This window comes from Apodemus sylvaticus, chromosome 23 (genome assembly GCF_947179515.1).
Source record: "Apodemus sylvaticus chromosome 23, mApoSyl1.1, whole genome shotgun sequence".
Taxonomy (NCBI): Eukaryota; Metazoa; Chordata; class Mammalia; order Rodentia; family Muridae; genus Apodemus; species Apodemus sylvaticus.
Window position 1 is genome coordinate 51083018 of NC_067494.1, and position 19922 is coordinate 51102939.

Below are 19922 nucleotides of genomic sequence, written 5' to 3' on the forward strand. Positions count from 1 at the left end.
AGCATTTTAAGTAGATAAATATGTTTGCCCTTTATGAAGTCATTTAGTTTATGTAGTTATTTTTTTCTCCCCTTAAATCATGAATTGAATTGAGGTATATTTTGCGATGTGGGGGAATTGTTAGCCATGTGACAAACTGTGGCACAAATGGTAAGAACCTCTGTCTATTCTTCTCCAAGATAAGGAATAATGCCCCCTTGTACAAGGGGTTGTATACTTTGAAGATGTGCTCAGAAGGCTTACTTTGGACATACTATGCATGTAAATATTGACAACAAAAGCATGTAGTAGTTTGTTTCTCCCAATAAGCAATATAGTTTTAACTATTGCTTAGAGGTTTGCATTCCCCTTTAGAATATGAATGTCACTCATTTGAATTTGCACTTCATGAATTTAGTTACAGATACAATGTTTAATTTATTTAACAGATCACTTCATATAGAGTCATCCTGAAGACTGTTACGGCTGTCTGGATAGTGATGAGTTTAATATTTATTTATTTTTGGATGTGGGGATAAAGTAACTAGATAAAAGATGATCTGAAATTGTCAGAGCTTAGAAAGTTAGACTGTTTGGTTTTGTTTTTGTCTTTGTTGTTGTTGTTTTGTTGTGGACTGAATAATTCTTCCTGGATGTTTTAGCAATAGTCAGACGATCCTTACATGATGGAGAACTAAATGCAGATAATACTAATTGGAGATGGAAAGAAGTGATGACTGCAGAGAGAAAACCACTTACAGCATCAGGTGATTCCGTGGCATGCAGATTGCATTTGATGTTCCCATTAATAATATGTTTACAGAAAACACCCAGTTGCTCTCGTTAAATGGAGGTACAGACAACACTTTTGTAGATGATTTGTGGGGCATGCAGGAGGTGTGCTGCTGTTCCTACTGAGCCAACACCACTTTAAGTATGTATTCAGCAAAATACTTAAATCACAAACACAAAGTGAACAAAATAGAGCAGCCAACATTTGCTTTAATTATGTAGTATTTATAGGGTTCTCTTGATATTTTTCTTGAGAAGCATCACAAAACAAAAACAAAAAAAACAAACAAAAAAACCCCACAATCCAGTACTTAAAAGTAAGTAGTTTGAGCGTTCAGTCTTGCTATGCTTGTAAAGTAATAAAATACGTGTATTGCATTTAATCTCATTTTATTCCTTTTGTGACTCTGTGTTTGGAAAGTCATCATCAGTTGACTTTGGGCTGTATTCTGCAGTGTCAGAAAAATTGATCATGTTTATTTCTGTGCGCTGTGCATTACTGTATTAATAATGCCAATGAAGGGGATGAAGGCTTTTAGCTCTCACCCTTTGCCCAATAAATCACACACAAGCATAGCTTGCACGTGGCTTCTCACTGAACTCTGCCACTTTATGTCTTTTATTCTGTAGATTTATCACTTCGTGTGGATTAAGGCAGTTCAGAGTCTGAACTACTCAATCTGGGTGTTTAGGTTTTAATGTCCCAGCCAGATTCTGTGAAAAAATCCGAGGCTCAAGATGCTTGCACGTGCGCAGAACCGGCCACGTGTGCATTTAAATGAGTCGTTCCCTGGCATGGGAGCTCTTTCTGCACGTGCCTTTGAACTTTGGTTCATTTCTAAACGATTGTCTTAATTATTGGCTTTTTATGTGTTGTTCTATCTTCTTCAAGTTCAAAACTTACGGTAGGTCATGACTTAGTTCTATTTTCAGATTTTTCTGTTGGTAAAACCAGGGGAAAAATTCCAGCTGTAGCTAAGAATTGAGTAAAGTCAACTAAATACTCTACGGCAATGACTATGCAGTAGAAAATGCTTACTTGGCTTAGGTTTCTACATCACAGTCCATCATCAAAGCAACTCAGGACTAGATCTCAGGACAGGAACAGTAGCAACAACTATGGAAGAACATTGCTTACTGACATGCTTCTAAAGGTTTCCTCATCCTGCTTTCTTAACTACCCCAGGACTTATATGCACAGGACTGGCATCACTCACAATAGGCTAGAATCTCCTACCTCAATCACTAATTAGGAAAATATCACACAGGCTTTCCTAAAGACCAATTTTTCTCAATTGTGGGTACAACTCCAATATATCTAGGTTTGTGTTGTCTTGATTAAAAAAAAAAAAACTAGCCAGCACCTTGTGCTAACACTCTTTATATATGCCTTGCACTTAAAATCTTGTTGATAGGATCTCAAGTGCAAACTCTGCAGCCAGTCTCACTAACACCCAGAGGAAGCTCCACTCCCAGGCAGTCTAACACAAGCAGGATCATAGGATCAAAAGTGAGGGGAACACAACATCTGTTCCAGCACTACCTGGAGTAACTGGGACCAGCAGGATCCAGAGACCCAGAAACTCCACCTAACCAGGGGCCTGGGTCCCTTCTGGTCTGAGCCAATGCCTTGAGCAGACCTTGGGTGCAAACTCCACAGCCAGTCCCACAGCACCCCGAGGAAGCTCCACTCCCAGGCACACTAACACACCCAGGATCCCCGGGAGCTTGGTCACCCCAGGATCTCAGGGTCCCAGAGGCAGCTTGACTCCCAAGAGCTCTGAAAGACCCAAGATCTCAGGATCACATGATGCCAAAATCACAGGATCACAGAGACAGCTGTACTCTGAGGAGGTCCAACACAACCCGCATTACATGAAGGACAGGCTCCAGTCAGGTATAGCAAAGGAAGGGAGCCCTAGAGATAATCAGATGGCAGGAGGTAAGGATAGGAACACAAGCAACAGAAACCAAGGTTACTTGGCATCATCAGAACCCAATTCTCCCACCATAGCAAGTTCTGGATGCACCATCACACAGGAAACGCAAGATTCAGATCTAAAATAACTTCTCATGATGATGATAGAGGACTTTAAGGACCTACAAGTAAGTCCCTTAAAGAAATACAAGGGAACACAGGTGAACATGTAGAAGCCCTTAAAGAGGAAACACAAAAATCCCTTAAAGAATTACAGGAAAATACAATCAAATAGGTGAAGGAAATGAACAAAACAACCCAGGATCTAAAAATGAAAATAGAAACAATTAAAAGAAAAATCACAAAGGGAGACAACCCTGGAGTTAGAAAACCTAGGAAAGATCAGGAGTCATAGATGCAAGCATCAACAACAGAATACAAGAGATAAAAAAGAGAATCTCACATGCAAAATATACCATAGAAAACACTGACACAACAGTCAAAGAAAAGGCAAAAGGCAAAAAGCTCCTAACACAAAACATGCAGGAAATCAAGGACACAATGCAAAGAAGAAACCTAAGGGTAATAAGTATAGAAGAGAGCAAAAATTCCCAACTTAAAGGACTAGGAAATACCTTCAACAAAATAAATTATACAAGAAAACTTCTCTAACCTAAAGAAAGAGATGCCTATGAACATATAAGAAGCCTATAGAACTCCAAATAAACTGGACCAGAAATGAAATTCCTCCTGTCACATAATAATCAAAACATCACGTACACTAAAGAAAGAATATTAAAAGCAGTAAGGGGAAAAGGTCAAGTAACATATAAAGGCAGACCTATCAGAATTAAACCAGACTTCTCACCAGAGACCATGAAAGCCATAAGATCCTGGGCAGATTTCATACAAACCCTAAAAGAACACAAATGCCAGCCCAGGCTACTACACCCAGCAAAACTCTCAATTACCATAGATGGAAAAAAACAAGATATTCCATGACAAAACCAAATTTACACACTATCTTTCCACAAATCCATCCCTACCAAGGATAATAGATGGAAAACACCAACACAAGGAGGTAAACTTCACCCTAGAAAAAGCAAGAAAGTAATCTTTCAATAAACCCAAACAAACATAATTCCACCTCTAACAACAAAAATAACAGGAAGTAACAATCACTTTTCCTTAATATCTCTTAATATGAAAATTAATATTACCAACATATCCTAATCAATTGAAATTCAAAAAAGGAGGAATTAGAAATTTGTTGTCTGTCATACAGTGGTCTCTAATTTGGTAATTGGAGAAATATGTCCAATATTGTACAATCCATATCCACTTTCTGCTTGTTTGTATATGACAGTGTCTTGTCGTGTATCAGAGAATGGTCTTGAAATCATGCTTCTTGTCTCAGCCTCTCTATCAGTAGGATTGTTTATTTGATGTTTTTACACTGAACTATGGTTTTCAGAACAGCTTACATATTTCAAAATTATTTAACACAGCCACAAGAAATATAGACAATTAATTTGAGAGGTGGCTTGTAAGAGAACAACAAAAAATGAGACTGAATGCTTTGCTTGATATTTATAATTGTTGAATCAATTTTGAAGAAGAGGACCTTATAAGTTACTCTTTTTCCGAGATGAATGCTTTTCAAAATTATCACAACCAGAATCATACCCTCACCTAATGTCTGTGCCACTCTCCAAGCAGAACCATTGTTTATTGAAATAGTTAATGAATGACTTCATAGATAGACCATCTTAATACACACACCATTTCTTAAATGAATGTAACCTGTTCCCTGTGGGCTGAGAATGATGACAATCACTCAAGTCAAATAGTTTTGACCATAGCAGGAAATCTGTATCTAAATAATCAATAATAGTGCCTACAATTCATTCCTTGGCACGGGAGTATTGTCAACTCTTAGCTTAGCTACTATGGAGGTAAAACCCTTTGGTGATGTGAGGAACATTGCAGTACAGCCTTATTACAATGAGCCGCAATGTCTAAAAGTTGTTCTTATTTTGGATTTGTACAACAGTAAGAGCCAAGATTTTAAGCTCTACTAAAACCAAAACCAACCAACAAACAAAAAGACTTCATCTATTTATGCTCATTTAATAACATGTCCATCATTTTTATGATTGGTATAAAGTATATATTGTGTTGAATATAATAAAAAATAAATTGTAGGTATCAAGCCTGCAATTTTATTAATCTTTTGTTTATATATTTTGGTTCCTTGGAGTTTCATGTAATTATGGTAGATCTTTATTATCTAAGAAAGACAGTGTTCACTGAAGTTCAATTTTAACCTACAATTTTAGGAACTCAACTTTTCTCCTACTCCTGCATTGTCTACACTCCTTCCTTCAGGTTCTGGCCAAGACCTTGAACTGGAGCTACCAGGAAAACAGTCTGGTCACCTACACTGCAGTCACAGCTCAGGATTTAAAGAGAAAATCATTGCACTAAGCATATGAAGTGGAAACATAAGGGTTCTTTGAAATTCAGTTGTGTTCGATGATGTTTTGCTGGGGCAAACACATGAAGGAGTGTTTTCATGTGTTTCCATGACATGGACACAAGTAAAAGACTAAGATAGACTAGTGACAAAACGTTTCACTGGAACAGATACAAGAGAAAAGATTTTCTGCTAAAGCAAGTATCACACACATTATCAACTATTCTTTGCTAATGAGACACATATGCCGTTCTGCCTTACACTGAGTCGTTGAGCTCCATTGGTCAGGAATCCACTGAGAGAAACACACCAAAAAACTTCTGGTGGTGTGCTACAGTTTTAGTTTCTTGCTGTTTTATTGGACTCGGGCTGATTGGCCAAATGATGTCAGCTGAGACAAGATGCATAATAAAGCAAGAACCATTGAGGGTATGTGATGTTTAGAGAAAATATAAATAAAACTCAGTGGGCAGTGATTGAGGCAAAGCTAGGCATGCATATAGAGGTAAGCTGTGCAACACTTGTTGCTCTTGAGTCTTGGCTGATCTTTGCTTCTCTGAGAGACACAGCTGAGAACTTTTTCTGGTGTTCCTCCCTGGTCTCTTCTGCTGACTTATGCTGAGGCTAAGGCCTGGCTCTCTCTGCTAGGTCATTTCATGACTATTTCTTACCTGACTTTGCTAAACTAGACTGCTGGTATATCTGTAAAGTATTTTGTGAATGTATCTAGCTGCCATTGCTGACATGTAAACTAAACTATAGATTTCTGGACAACATAGATGAGAGTTACTCCAAAGAACCATTTCTAAACAGTTCCATTTCCCCAGATCCTTTTTTTTCCACTGGAGGGTGATGGACTAAAGGGCAGGGGGTTAAAGCATTTAAGACCCATCATTAAAAATAGACTTCAAAAAAATCCTAAACTTGAAAAAAAATTATCTTCAAGGTACATAGTGCATAGCTTTAGTTAGTAAGTCTGACATCACCTATAATATTTCAAAGTGAATACATATTAGGAAAGCTTAATTAACAATTGTCATATCTATTTGTCAATCTTGCCAAATGTCTGTATCAAATGTTAATAAGAATCCAGAAGGCTGGAAGCAATGTGTAAAGCTGGCTGGTAAATCAACCTTGGGTGCTCAGTTACTTCTTAGTTCTTCGTTGTCCTGCTTTGGTACATTAATATAACATTTGTGAAATTTTTCAACTAATACCAGAAATGTCAAAAAAGACAAAACGTATAATGCCCTCTCAAGTAGTTGAAACTCAATTTATAAATGGCAGGAGTTCACATCAAACTGGAATGAAGGAAAAAGGAAATAACTGGCACCTGACCCTGGGCTAGAGCCGCAATCAGGTCCTGCTTGCTTTGTTTTTTTTTTTTTTTTTTTTTTTTTTTTTTTTTTTTTTTGTCTTTTTTTTTTATTTGATATAATTTATTTACATTTCAAATGATTTCCCCTTTTCTAGCCCCCCCCCACTCCCCGAAAGTCCCGTAAGCCCCCTTCTCTTCCCCTGTCCTCCCTCCCACCCCTTCCCAGTTCCCCGTTCTGGTTTTGCCAAATACTGTTTCACTGAGTCTTTCCAGAACCAGGGACCACTCCTGCTTTCTTCTTGTATCTCATTTGATGTGTGGATTATGTTTTGGGTATTCCAGTTTTCTAGGTTAATAACCACTTATTAGTGAGTGCATACCATGATTCACCTTTTGAGTCTGGGTTACCTCACTTAGTATGATGTTCTCTAGCTCCATCCATTTGCCTAAGAATTTCATGAATTCATTGTTTCTAATGGCTGAATAGTACTCCATTGTGTAGATATACCACATTTTTTGTATCCACTCTTCTGTTGAGGGATACCTGGGTTCTTTCCAGCATCTGGCAATTATAAATAGGGCTGCTATGAACATAGTAGAGCATGTATCCTTATTACATGGTGGGGAATCCTCTGGGTATATGCCCAGGAGTGGTATAGCAGGATCTTCTGGAAGTGAGGTGCCCAGTTTTCGGAGGAACCGCCAGACTGCTTTCCAGAGTGGTTGTACCAATTTGCAACCCCACCAGCAGTGGAGGAGTGTTCCTCTTTCTCCGCACCCTCTCCAACACCTGCTGTCTCCTGAATTTTTAATCTTAGCCATTCTGACTGGTGTAAGATGAAATCTTAGGGTTGTTTTGATTTGCATTTCCCTAATGACTAATGAAGTGGAGCATTTTTTAAGATGCTTCTCCGCCATCCGAAGTTCTTCAGGTGAGAATTCTTTGTTTAACTCTGTACCCCATTTTTTAATAGGGTTGTTCGGTTTTCTGGAGTCTAACTTCTTGAGTTCTTTATATATATTGGATATTAGCCCTCTATCTGATGTAGGATTGGTGAAGATCTTTTCCCAATTTGTTGGTTGCCGATCTGTCCTCTTGACGGTGTCCTTTGCGTTACAGAAACTCTGTAACCTTATGAGGTCCCATTTGTCAATTCTTGCTCTTAGAGCATACGCTATTGGTGTTCTGTTCAGAAACTTTCTCCCTGTACCGATGTCCTCAAGGGTCTTCCCCAGTTTCTTTTCTATTAGCTTCAGAGTGTCTGGCTTTATGTGGAGGTCCTTGATCCATTTGGATTTGAGCTTAGTACAAGGAGACAAGGATGGATCAATTCGCATTCTTCTGCATGCTGACCTCCAGTTGAACCAGCACCATTTGTTGAAAAGGCTATCTTTTTTCCATTGGATGTTTTCAGCCTCTTTGTCGAGGATCAAGTGGCCACAGGTGTGTGGGTTCATTTCTGGATCTTCAATCCTGTTCCATTGATCCTCCTGCCTGTCACTGTACCAATACCATGCAGTTTTTAACACTATTGCTCTGTAGTATTGCTTGAGGTCAGGGATACTGATTCCCCCAGATTTTCTTTTGTTGCTGAGAATAGTTTTAGCTATCCTGGGTTTTTTGTTGTTCCAGATGAATTTGATAATTGCTCTTTCTAACTCTGTGAAGAATTGAGTTGGGATTTTGATGGGTATTGCATTGAATCTGTATAGTGCTTTAGGCAAAATGGCCATTTTAACTATATTGATTCTACCGATCCATGAGCATGGGAGGTTTTCCCATTTTTTGAGGTCTTCTTCCATTTCCTTCTTCAGAGTCTTGAAGTTCTTGCCATACAGATCTCTCGCATGTTTGGTAAGAGTCACCCCAAGATACTTTATACTGTTTGTGGCTATTGTGAAGGGGGTCATTTCCCTAATTTCTTTCTCAGCCTGCTTATCCTTTGAGTATAGGAAGGCCACTGATTTGCTTGAGTTGATTTTGTAACCTGCCACTTTGCTGAAGTTGTTTATCAGCTGTAGGAGCTCTCTAGTGGAGTTCTTTGGGTCACTTAGGTAGACGATCATGTCGTCTGCAAATAATGATAGTTTGACTTCCTCCTTTCCAATTTGTATCCCTTTGACCTCCTTATGTTGTCGAATTGCCCGAGCTAGTACCTCAAGTACAATATTGAAAAGATAAGGAGAAAGGGGGCAGCCTTGTCTGGTCCCTGATTTCAGTGGGATTGCTTCAAGTTTCTCTCCGTTTAGTTTGATGCTGGCTACCGGTTTGCTGTATATTGCTTTTACTATGTTTAGGTATGGGCCTTGAATTCCTGTTCTCTCCAAGACTTTAAGCATGAAAGGATGCTGAATTTTGTCAAATGCTTTTTCAGCATCCAATGAAATGACCATATGATTTTGTTCTTTGAGTTTGTTTATGTAGTGGATTGTATTGATGGATTTCCGTATATTGAACCAACCCTGCATTCCCGGGATAAAGCCTACTTGATCATGGTGGATGATCGTTTTGATGTGTTCTTGGATTCGGTTGGCAAGAATTTTGTTGAGTATTTTTGCATCGATGTTCATAAGGGAAATTGGTCTGAAGTTCTCTTTCTTTGTTGGATCTTTGTGTGGCTTTGGTATCAGCGTAATTGTGGCTTCGTAGAAGGAATTGGGTAGTGTTCCTTCTGTTTCTATTTTGTGGAATAGTTTGAAGAGTATTGGTGTTAACTCTTCTTTGAAGGTCTGGTAGAATTCTGCACTGAAACCATCTGGTCCTGTGCTTTTTTTGGTTGGAAGACTTTCTATGACTCCTTCTATTTCTTTAGGCTTTATGGGACTGTTTAGATGGTCTAGTTGGTCCTGATTTAATTTTGGTATTTGGTATCTGTCAAGGAAATTGTCCATTTCCTCCAGATTCTCCAGTTGTGTTGAGTACAGGCTCTTGTAGTAGGATCTGATGATTTTTTGGATTTCCTCAGTTTCCGTTGTTATGTCTCCCTTTTCATTTCTAAGTTTGTTAATTTGGATACTTTCTCTGTGCCCTTTGGTCAGTCTGGCTAAGGGTTTATCTATCTTGTTGATTTTCTCAAAGAACCAGCTCCTAGTTTTGTTGATTTTTTGTATGGTTCTCTTTGTTTCTACTTGATTGATTTCGGCCCTGAGTTTGATGATTTCCTGCCTTCTACTCCTCCTGGGTGAAATAGCTTCTTTTTGTTCTAGGGCTTTCAGGTGTGTCATTAAGTTGGTAATGTATGCTCTCTCCATTTTCTTTTTGGAGGCACTCAGGGCTATGAGTTTTCCTCTTAGCACTGCTTTCATTGTGTCCCATAGATTTGGGTATGTTGTGTTTTCATTTTCATTGTGTTCTAAAAAGTCTTTAATTTCTTTCTTTATTTCTTCCTTGACCAAGGTGTCATTGAGTAGAGTATTGTTCAATCTCCACGTGTTTGTGGGTTTTCTGTTGTTTCTGTTGCTATTGAAGACCACTTTTATTCCATAGTGATCAGATAGGAGGCATGGGATTAGTTCTATCTTTTTATATTTGTTGAGGTCTGTCTTGTGACCAATTATATGGTCGATTTTGGAGAAGGTACCATGAGGTGCTGAAAAAAAGGTATATTCTTTTGTTTTAGGATAGAATGTTCTATATATATCAGTTAAATCTAATTGGTCCAAAGCTTCAATTAGTTTCATTGTGTCCTTGTTTAGTTTCTGTTTTCCTGATCGGTCCATTGAGGAAAGTGCAGTGTTGAAGTCACCAACAATTATTGTGTTAGGTGCAATGTGTGCTTTGAGTTTTAATAAAGTTTCTTTTATGAAAGAGGGTGCCCTTGCATTTGGAGCATAGATGTTCAGGATTGAGAGTTCTTCTTGTTGTATTTTTCCTTTGACCAGCAAGAAGTGTCCCTCAGAGTCTCTTTTGATGACTTTGGGTTGAAAGTCAATTTTATCTGATATTAAAATGGCTACTCCAGCTTGTTTCCTGAGACCATTTGCTTGTAAAATTGTCTTCCAGCCTTTTACTCTAAGGTAGTGTTTGTCTTTGACCCTTAGGTGTGTTTCCTGTAAGCAGCAAAATGTAGGGTCCTGTTTATGTATCCAGTCAGTTAGTCTGTGTCTTTTTATTGGGGCATTGAGTCCATTGATGTTAAGCGATATTAAGGAATAGTGATTGTTACTTCCTATCATTTTTGACGTTATTTTTTAAATTTGATTGCTTAACTTATTTGGGTTTGATGAAAGGTTACTATCTTGCTTTTTTCAGGGTGGAGTTTCCCTCCTTGTATTGGTGTTGTCCTCCTATTATCCTTTTTAGGGCTGGGTTTGTGGATAGATATTGGGTGAACTTGGTTTTGTCGTGAAATATCTTAGTTTCTCCATCTATGGTGATTGAGAGTTTTGCTGGATATAGTAGTTTTGGTTGGCATTTGTGTTCTCTTAGAGTCTGCATGAGATCTGCCCAGGACCTTCTAGCCTTCATAGTCTCAGGTGAAAAGTCTGCTGTGATTCTGATAGGTCTTCCTTTATATGTTACTTGGCCTTTTTCTCTTACTGCCTTTAGTATTCTTTCTTTGTTTAGAACATTTGGTGTTTTGATTATTATGTGACGGGAAGTATTTCTGTTCTGGTCCAGTCTGTTTGGAGTTCTGTAGGCTTCTTGTATATTCATGGGCATCTCTCTCTTTAGGTTAGGGAAGTTTTCTTCCATAATTTTATTGAAGATATTTGCTGGCCCTTTAAGTTGTAAATCTTCACTCTCATCTATGCCTATAATCCTTAGGTTTGGTCTTCTCATTGTGTCCTGGATTTCCTGGATATTTTGGGTTACAAGCTTTTTGCACTTTGCATTTTCTTTAACTGTTGAGTCCATGGTTTCTATGGAATCTTCAGCATCTGAGATTCTTTCTTCTATTTCTTGTATTCTGTTGTTGATATTTGCATCTCTGTCCCCTGATTTCTTCCCAAGGCTTTCTATCTCCAAAGTTGTCTCCCTTTGAGTTTTCTTAGTTGTTTCTACTTCTGATTTTAGATCCTGGATGGTTTTGCTTAGCTCCTTCCCTTGCATGTTTGTGTTTTCCTGTAATTCTTTAAGAGATTTTTGTGTTTCCTCTTTCATGAGCTCAGCCTGTTGACCAAAGTTCTCCTGTATTTCTTTAAGAGATTTTTGTGTTTCGTCTTTCATGACCTCAGCCTGTTGAGCAAAGTTCTCCTGTATTTCTTTAAGTGTTTTTTGCATTTCCTCCTTGTTGGCTTTTGTATTCTCCTGGATTTCTTTCAATGATTTTTGTGTTTCCCTTGCAAGGGCTTCTAACTTTTGATCCATTTTCTCCTCAATGACCTTCATGTGTTCCTGTACCAGCATCATGACCAGTGATTTTAAATCCAAATCTTGTTTTACTGGTGTGATGGGGTATCCAGGACTTGCTGGTAGAGGAGAATTTGGTTCAGATGTTGCCATATTGCCTTGATTTCTGTTAGTGACGTTTCTGCGTTTGCCTTTTGCCATCTAGCTCTCACTGGTGTTACTTGGTCTTGTCAGTGCTGGACTCACCAGTGCAAGCTGCCCCTTCCCCGTTGGCCTCTGGTGCACAGCTTACACTCTGCACTGCCTATAGACAGGGTGCTGTTTTCCAGGCTGTTCAGATCCCAAAGCAGGCACCTGAAGGCTCCCGCTGGGGCCCGCAGGATTTATCGGAGCACACCGACTTTTCCCAGCTGGCCGCCCGGAAGCCCCCACTAGCCTCTTGAGGGACCTGGAGATGTGGCGGCCACCCAGGCTGATCTGAAGCGGAGAGATTTGAGCTGGGGGCTTCTGCCTGAGGCCTTGCCCCAGATTGTGTCTGTGGACCAGGTGGAACCCGTGTGCACCCCCAGGGAGCTCCGAAGGTGAATGTTGCTGTGACCTCCCCTGTGCTCCGCTCACTCCGCTGGGCAGCCGATTTCCCCAACCGGGCTGGCGCACACTAGGTTAGCCTTGTCGCCTGGGCCCTGAGTCCAGGCAAACGCCTGGGAGGCCAAGGTCCGAGCAAAGTTCCCCTAGGGCTATGTCTGTTATTTGGGTCCGCCAGGTGACCCGGATGGCGGGCGTGCGCGTCCGCGCTCCGCGAAAGCACCGGGAGAGTCTGTTGTGCTAATAACCTCCTGGGCTGGTTGACACACAGATGGCCCACCAAGCCGCCCAGTTCTTGGGGTCAGTCCTGTGCCTTTTGGGGCCTAGACCCCCGTTTTGTTAGCCTCAGGTTACGCTTGTTAGCAGTCTCTGCCCTCCCGAGCACTCTGGCTCCTGTAGGCAAAATGGCGGCGCGTGCACCGGCCGGGGCAAAAAAAAAACTCCTGGCTGGGTTGGCGCCCCGATGGCCACTCGAACAGCCCAGGGCCTGGGTGCAGGCCAACGCCCGTCTGGCTCAGACCCCTGCGGTGTTGGGCCTAGGATTATGTTTGTGTACCTCAGTCTGACCGATCTCTGGAGCCCGGGATCAAGATGGCGGTGAGTCTCTCCTGACTGGCGGGCAGCCGAGTTCTGAAGTGGCTTCCGTGCAGTGAAAGGCTCCGCAGAACCGCAGTTGCTTGCCGCCCGGCTGGTCAGCGAAGGTCAGTGGTCGTGGGCGCAGGGCCTAACTGGACCCTGTGTCGCCTTGGTTCCACTGCTGATGGCCCTTCAGCTGGAGCAGCCACTGCTACCGCCGCCGCCGCCGCCGCCGCCCCCTCCCATGTCCGCTTGCTTTGTTATCATCTGACTTCAAAACTCCTTTCCTGTTGATGAAGCTCACTCGCTGGGTTCCCATCAACCCAATCACTTATCCAATACCAAATGTTCAATCCTGAAAACATATACCTATAAGTGACATTATATAGGCTGAACAGATTGTACGAGTGTGTGTATGTGTCTGTCTGTCTGTCTGTCCATATGTCTATGTGTGACAATTAAAGAAAAAGAGGACAACAATTTAAAAGAGTTGGAATACATACATATATATATATATATATATATATATATATAGAGAGAGAGAGAGAGAGAGAGAGAGAGAGATGAGAGTTTGGATGAAGGAAATGGAAGAGGAAATTATGTAATTATATTGTAAACTCAAAAAATGAAGTTAAAAGGGGGATAAGGTCATCACAAACTCACCAGACCTAGAATAAAGGGAGACAATTCTCAAATTCTCACCCCACCGCATCCAAAACAAAATTGGGAGTTGGAGGAAAGAAGGGAAAATGTAGACGGGGGGGGGGGGGGACCATACAGAGGGGAAACGTTTCACTGTGCTGTTCTAATTTTAAATAAAAATCAATTGTTAGATAAGTCACCTAAGCACGTATCAGCTGTAGAAGTCTGGAGGGATGGGGTTGCCATCCCACAAGCAAAAACTCTGACCCAGAATTGTTTCTGTCTAAAAGAACTAAAGGGACAAAATGGAGAAAAGACTGATGGAACAGAAATCCAAATTGGGATCTATTTCAAGGGGAGGCTCCAAGTTCTGACACTATTACTGATGTGCTTACAGACAGGATCCTAGCATGGCTGTCCTCTGAGAGGCCCAGCAAGCAGCTGATTGAGACAGAAGCAGATACTTACACCCAATCAATGGACTGAAGTCAGGAACTCCTGTCGTTGAATTAGAGAAAGGCTGGAAGAAGCTGAGGAGGATGAGTACCCCATAGGTAGACCAGCACTCTCAACTAACCCAGACCCCTGAGATCTCTTGAACACTGAGCCACCAATCAGGCAGCATGCAAGAGCTGGACGGAGACCCACAGCACATATGTAGCAGAAGACTGCCTGGTTTGGCCTCAGGGAGAGAAGATGCCCCTAACCCTAGAGACTTGAGGCTCCTGGGAGTGGGGAGGCCTGATGCGGGGAGAGTGTTGGGATGGGGGACCTCCTCTTGGAGACAGAGGGGAGAAAGAATGGGGTAAGGAACTGTTAAAATGCAGACCAGGGGGGGATTAAGGACTGGACTATAAAAAAATAAAAGTAATTTTTTAAAAAAGTTACAGAGACAAGAATAATTCAACTCACAACATTTTATCCGAGCCAAAACTTCCTCTGCCTTTGAAAAGGAATAATCTAATTGCACACATCTGCTTAAAAAATTAAATTTAAGAATTTAATTCATTTGTATTTGATTTTTAATACTTGGTTTAACAGAGCAATTGTATGTATTTGCTTTCCACCAGAGCACAAAAAAAAAAAAAAACCCAAAAAACAAACAAACAAACAAACAAAAAACCCTCATATTTGTTTGAGTCTGTTGTTATTGGAGATAAATCTTTAGTTCTTCTGGGTTATCAGTCAGATATGAAGTTCTCTGAGATAGCTTCTAAAGTGAAAACATGATACATGCGGGTGCATTGTCTACAGACTGCTGTGTGCAGTTTCCTTGCTTTGCATTGGTCATTCTGCTTGTTTGCTTTTTAGTAAAGCAAATACAAAAAAATAAAACAGAGTAAAAATGAATAATTTAATGAGCAATTTTTAAACATAATTAATTCCTAGTTATAAAATAAAACAAAAGCCGGGCGGTGGTGGCGCACGCCTGTAATCCCAGCACTCTGGGAGGCAGAGGCAGGCAGATTTCTGAGTTCGAGGCCAGCCTCGTCTACAGAGTGAGTTCCAGGACAGCCAGGGCTACACAGAGAAACCCTGTCTCGAAAAAACCAAATTCAAAAAATTGGAAAATAAATAAAACAAACCAAAGCAAAACCCCTGCTATAATTCATTAAATAAGAAGTCTCTTGTTCCCTAAAACTTAACCACTATCCTAATACTATATTAATGGTTTTGTGTTTTGGGTTTTGGATTTTGTTTTGGTTTTTCTGGGGTTTTGTTTGTTTGTTTGTTTGGTTTTTTTTTTTTTTTGAGAAATGGTTTTGTTTCATCATCTAGATATGTATCCCTATATGTTAGAGTTAAATACTTCCCTACTTTAAAATTTGGTTGTAGCTTTTCAGTCTGTCTTAGTCTAGGAGTTATTCCTTCAGCACTTTATTTTACATATGGCTTATTTGGCAAAGAATTCATTGCAGCTGGACATGGTGGCACACAGCATTGATCCCAATATTTGGTACAATATGGCAGGAGAACCAGAAATTGAATGCTAGCATGAACTATGTAGTTGTCTTAGCTACTTTTCTATAGCTGTTATAGAACAGCATGACGAAGGCAACTTATAAAAGAAAGAATTTAATTTGGCTTAAAGGATCAGAATGTAATAGTCCATGATGGTAGAGCAAAGAAAAAGCTGACAGCTCACATCTAGTTCTACAAACATGAGGGGTTTGTGTGTGTGTGTGTGTGTGTGTGTGTGTGTGTGAGTGAGAGACAGACAGACAGACAGACAGACATAGACACAGAGAGACAGAGAGAGAACACTGGGAATCAATCGCATGAATCTTTTAAAATCTCAAAGCCCTCAACCCCAGTGACACATCTCCTTCAACAAAACTAAACTTCTTAATCCTTCTCAAACAGTCTGGAGACTAAGTATTTAGTCTATGAGACTATGAGGGCCATTCTCATTCATAACACCACATAGTGAGACCCATCTCTCAAACCAGGAGTAGAGAGAGGCAAGGAGTCCAGTATATCTGAGCTGTGAAATATCCCACCAGGTTCCCATTTCATTTCAGTTTGTTGAATCTATTTGTTTCTCACAAGGTTTGTGTGGCCTACTAATGATTATTTTCTGTGTGGACTACCTAGAGTACATTCAAGTACATGAAATTAAAGATCTAGTTACAAAATATTAATTTCCAGAGTCCCTTTTTTAGAGTCCATTTTTAGACTTACGTATTCTACATATCTACTGAAATGATGAGAATGAAAGCTATCTATATGAGAATTCCCACTTAATTTTTTATTTACAAATAAATAAATATCATGAAGAATAATATCGCAGCTTAGATTCTCAATGTCAGAGAGGTAACAGGACCACAAATTTTTCTAAAAGTTTGTCATTTGTTAGAGATTCATATGGAAATATTTCTTGGGGGATATGTGTTGATATAGATGAAAATCTTCAGGGGGAAGAAAGAGGGTTTATGGGACTTTGGGGGGGGGAGGATCCAGGAAAGGGGAAATCATTTGAAATGTAAATAAATAATATATCTAATAAAAAATAATTCAGAAGAAAAGAAAAAAAAAAGAAAGAAAATCTTCATGTCCAGAAACTTTCTTGAAAGGATTTAGGAAAATAAAGGTTTGTTATATTCATGAAAAAAATCACTTGTGAAATTTGGCTTAATTTTGTGTGTATATAAACAATGTGCATAATATTAACACTACCAAAATATGGATGTAATCACTTATATTCATTTTAAAATGTCCATATAGATTCAATAAAGAGGAGTTTATCCTTAACAACAAGCAATTTATAAATACAAAGTGATTTTAAGACTATTACTTTAAGTTGAAGACAAACAAGAAACACGGTAAAATGCAGACAAGAGAAGCCCACCCTTCAGCCCAGTACCTTTACTGCCCACCAGTATTCCAGAAGTACAAAGGGAAAACCAAGAGGAGCCTAGGTACAAATCTAAGCTCACCCTACATTTTCTGCTTTCTATTTGATGAGACAATGGTCCATAAGAGTAATTAATGCTTTACCCAACTGTTCCCTGTACATTACACAGAACTCTGACAATTCTTCAATAAAGGTGCCTGATGAAATGAGAAGACTGTGATCCCATCAGAGTCATTCAAAGAGGCTCCTGAAATACTCTGTGCGAAATACTCAACACATCAAGTCTAGGATTTTGTGGAAATTTTTACACAAATGCTTAAAGTTGAAATAGTTTAATAATTAGTTTCAAAATGGTTCTCCGAGAGTGAGGCCAAATCTACTCCATCTTGGGACCAGTTTCTGTCTTAGGGAAAACTTGACCTATAGCTGAACCCAGACTACACCCAAATTCCAGGAAGGACTCCAATCTCTTGTCTTTGGCCCATACCCCAGGGTTACTCCCTAGCTGCTTCCTAGCAGCAATCAATCAACGATTATTCTGATTGTTTCAGATGTACTTTCAGAGCATTTGTGGTTGTAAATGGTTTTGCTTCGGAGCACCCACCTGTCAGCTTACAATTGTCATACAGTTAGATGCTTGCCAAGCTAAACCCCCTGGATCTCTAGCCATTTACTATAAAGCCTTATCCTGCTGAGAGCTCAGGGCTGCCTCCCTTTCTGGGGCTTCAGAGGTGTGGCCCAAGCTAGAGCTTAAATAAAGAGACCATGGGGAGACTGCATCTGAATGGGCTCCTTGGTGGTCTTCGGATTCCATTCCTGGCATAAGAGTATTGTAAAATAAGGTGTTGTTTTTGTTTTGTTTTGTTTGTTTTCACCATGGAAAATTTACCATATTTATTGATTTCTCCAAAACTAAAATGTTCACAAGATGTTGTCAACTATGTCAATCATGATAGGATGCCATATGATAAGGTGGTATTTTTTTTTTAAAGATTCTTTTTTATTTAGTTCACTGAGTCTTGCTCAGACAAAATGTAGATCTTGGGGATTTGCAGCAGAATGCTACTTGCTCTTTACATACAAATATGTTTTTCACCTGACAAATTAAATGTGGGATTTTAAATTTTTATTGTCAACTGTCATTTATGCACTTGAAAAACTCTCTTTATCCATAGGTTTCTATCTACTAAAATAAAACTAGATTAATATTTGCCTATGTCATTGTGACATTTCAAAGTTTAAATTCCTCATAATATGACAATGTAAGTGCATATAACATGCCTTCAAGAACACATTACCAAGCAACAGAGAACAATTTAAACTATAAATGGAAGTTTTAGGGTCAGATAAATTAAAATAATCAAATTCATTTTCCCCCAAAAGTACTTTTAGTGACTTGGTCAATTAGAGCTATCCCACATTGATAATTTGTTACTGAAATTGGTGTTTTGATCTGAAATATTCAGGTGCTAGAACTAAACTCAGCACCTAGTATACAGTAACTACAATCGAAGCACTTGTGTGGGCATTTGAATGTACAGTGCTTGGGAATGAATCCTAGTTGGGGCATATGCTAGGACAAGTTATCTATGGATGAGCTAGCTCTATTCTCAACCTAAAAGCAACAGTTTTGAATTAGAAAAGCATATCTCATTTCTGCAGCTTCTGCTGCTATAACTGCATTGTACCTTTGTAAGAGAAAGGTAATATCTAAAGATCAAATAATGATAGAAAAATCATTACAGAACAACCCGTAAGAATTATCCTGTTAGATCATGCCAAGTGAAGTAAACAAGACCCAGAAAGATAAGTGGACATTAGCCATAAAGTGCAGGATAACCACACTACATCCACAGATCCAAAAAATGTGGGTAACAAGGAGGGCTCAAGGGAGGATGTGAGAATCACACTCAGAAGGGGAAACAAAATAGTCATTAGAGGTAGATGGAAAGAGGGAACTGGATGGATAGGAGTGGAGGTAAGGAGTGGGAATGATGGTGGGCTTTGGGTGTTGGGGGAAGGGAGAGAGGGCTGGGAGAATAGAAATTAGTGGGGACGGGGCATCTCTGGGACTAGCTGGAGGCCTGGGACAGGAGAAGGAGTCTATGGGGAACAGGGAGGACCCTAGCTGAGATTTCTACCAGAGGTAGATATAGAGATTGAAATGGCTACCTACTGTAACCAGGCAGGACTTCCAGTGGAGGGAGGGAGACATCAACTTACCCACAAAAATTTCAACCCAAAATTTGTCCTGCCTCCAAGATATACGGGGATAAAGATGAAACAGAGACTGAGGAAAGCCAACCAATGATTATCCCAACTTGAGAACCATCCCACATAAAGCCAACCCCTGACACTACTAATGATACTCTGTTGTGCGAGCAGGAGGAACCTCATGTAACTGTCTCCTGAGAGGCTTCATCCAGCATCGGATAGAAATATATGCAGAGATCCACAGTCAAACATCAGGCAGACTGATGGACAGCCTAATTGGGTCTCAGTGGGAAAAGATGTGTCTAGTTCTGCTGGGACTAGATGACCCAAGGTGGGGTGGTACAAAAAGTGGGGCTTCCCCTTCTCCGTGGAGAAGGAGAGGCGGTAATTGGGGGAGGGGCTTGTAAGGGCAGGACTGGACAGAGAGAAAGGAGAAGGGGTTGTAACCTGGATGTAAAGTAAATAAAAAAAATTATTAATAAAAAATTATCCTGTTACTAAGAGTTAAACTATAATTGTATAAATTATACTCCTTACATTTCAATTTCACATAACAGAAAATATACAAAATCTTTAGAAGAAGAAAAGTGGCATATTTTAAATATTTCTAGGTAATAATAATAATAATCTTCTTTAACTGGAAACAGTCTGATGGCAAATTCAGAAATTCAGAATCCTGGCTCATCAGAAGCGTTGAGAGAGTTTTTACTCTCATTTCTAAAGAAAAATATGCTCTAGGTGGATTTAAAGTCCAGTTGGATAAAACATGGCTTA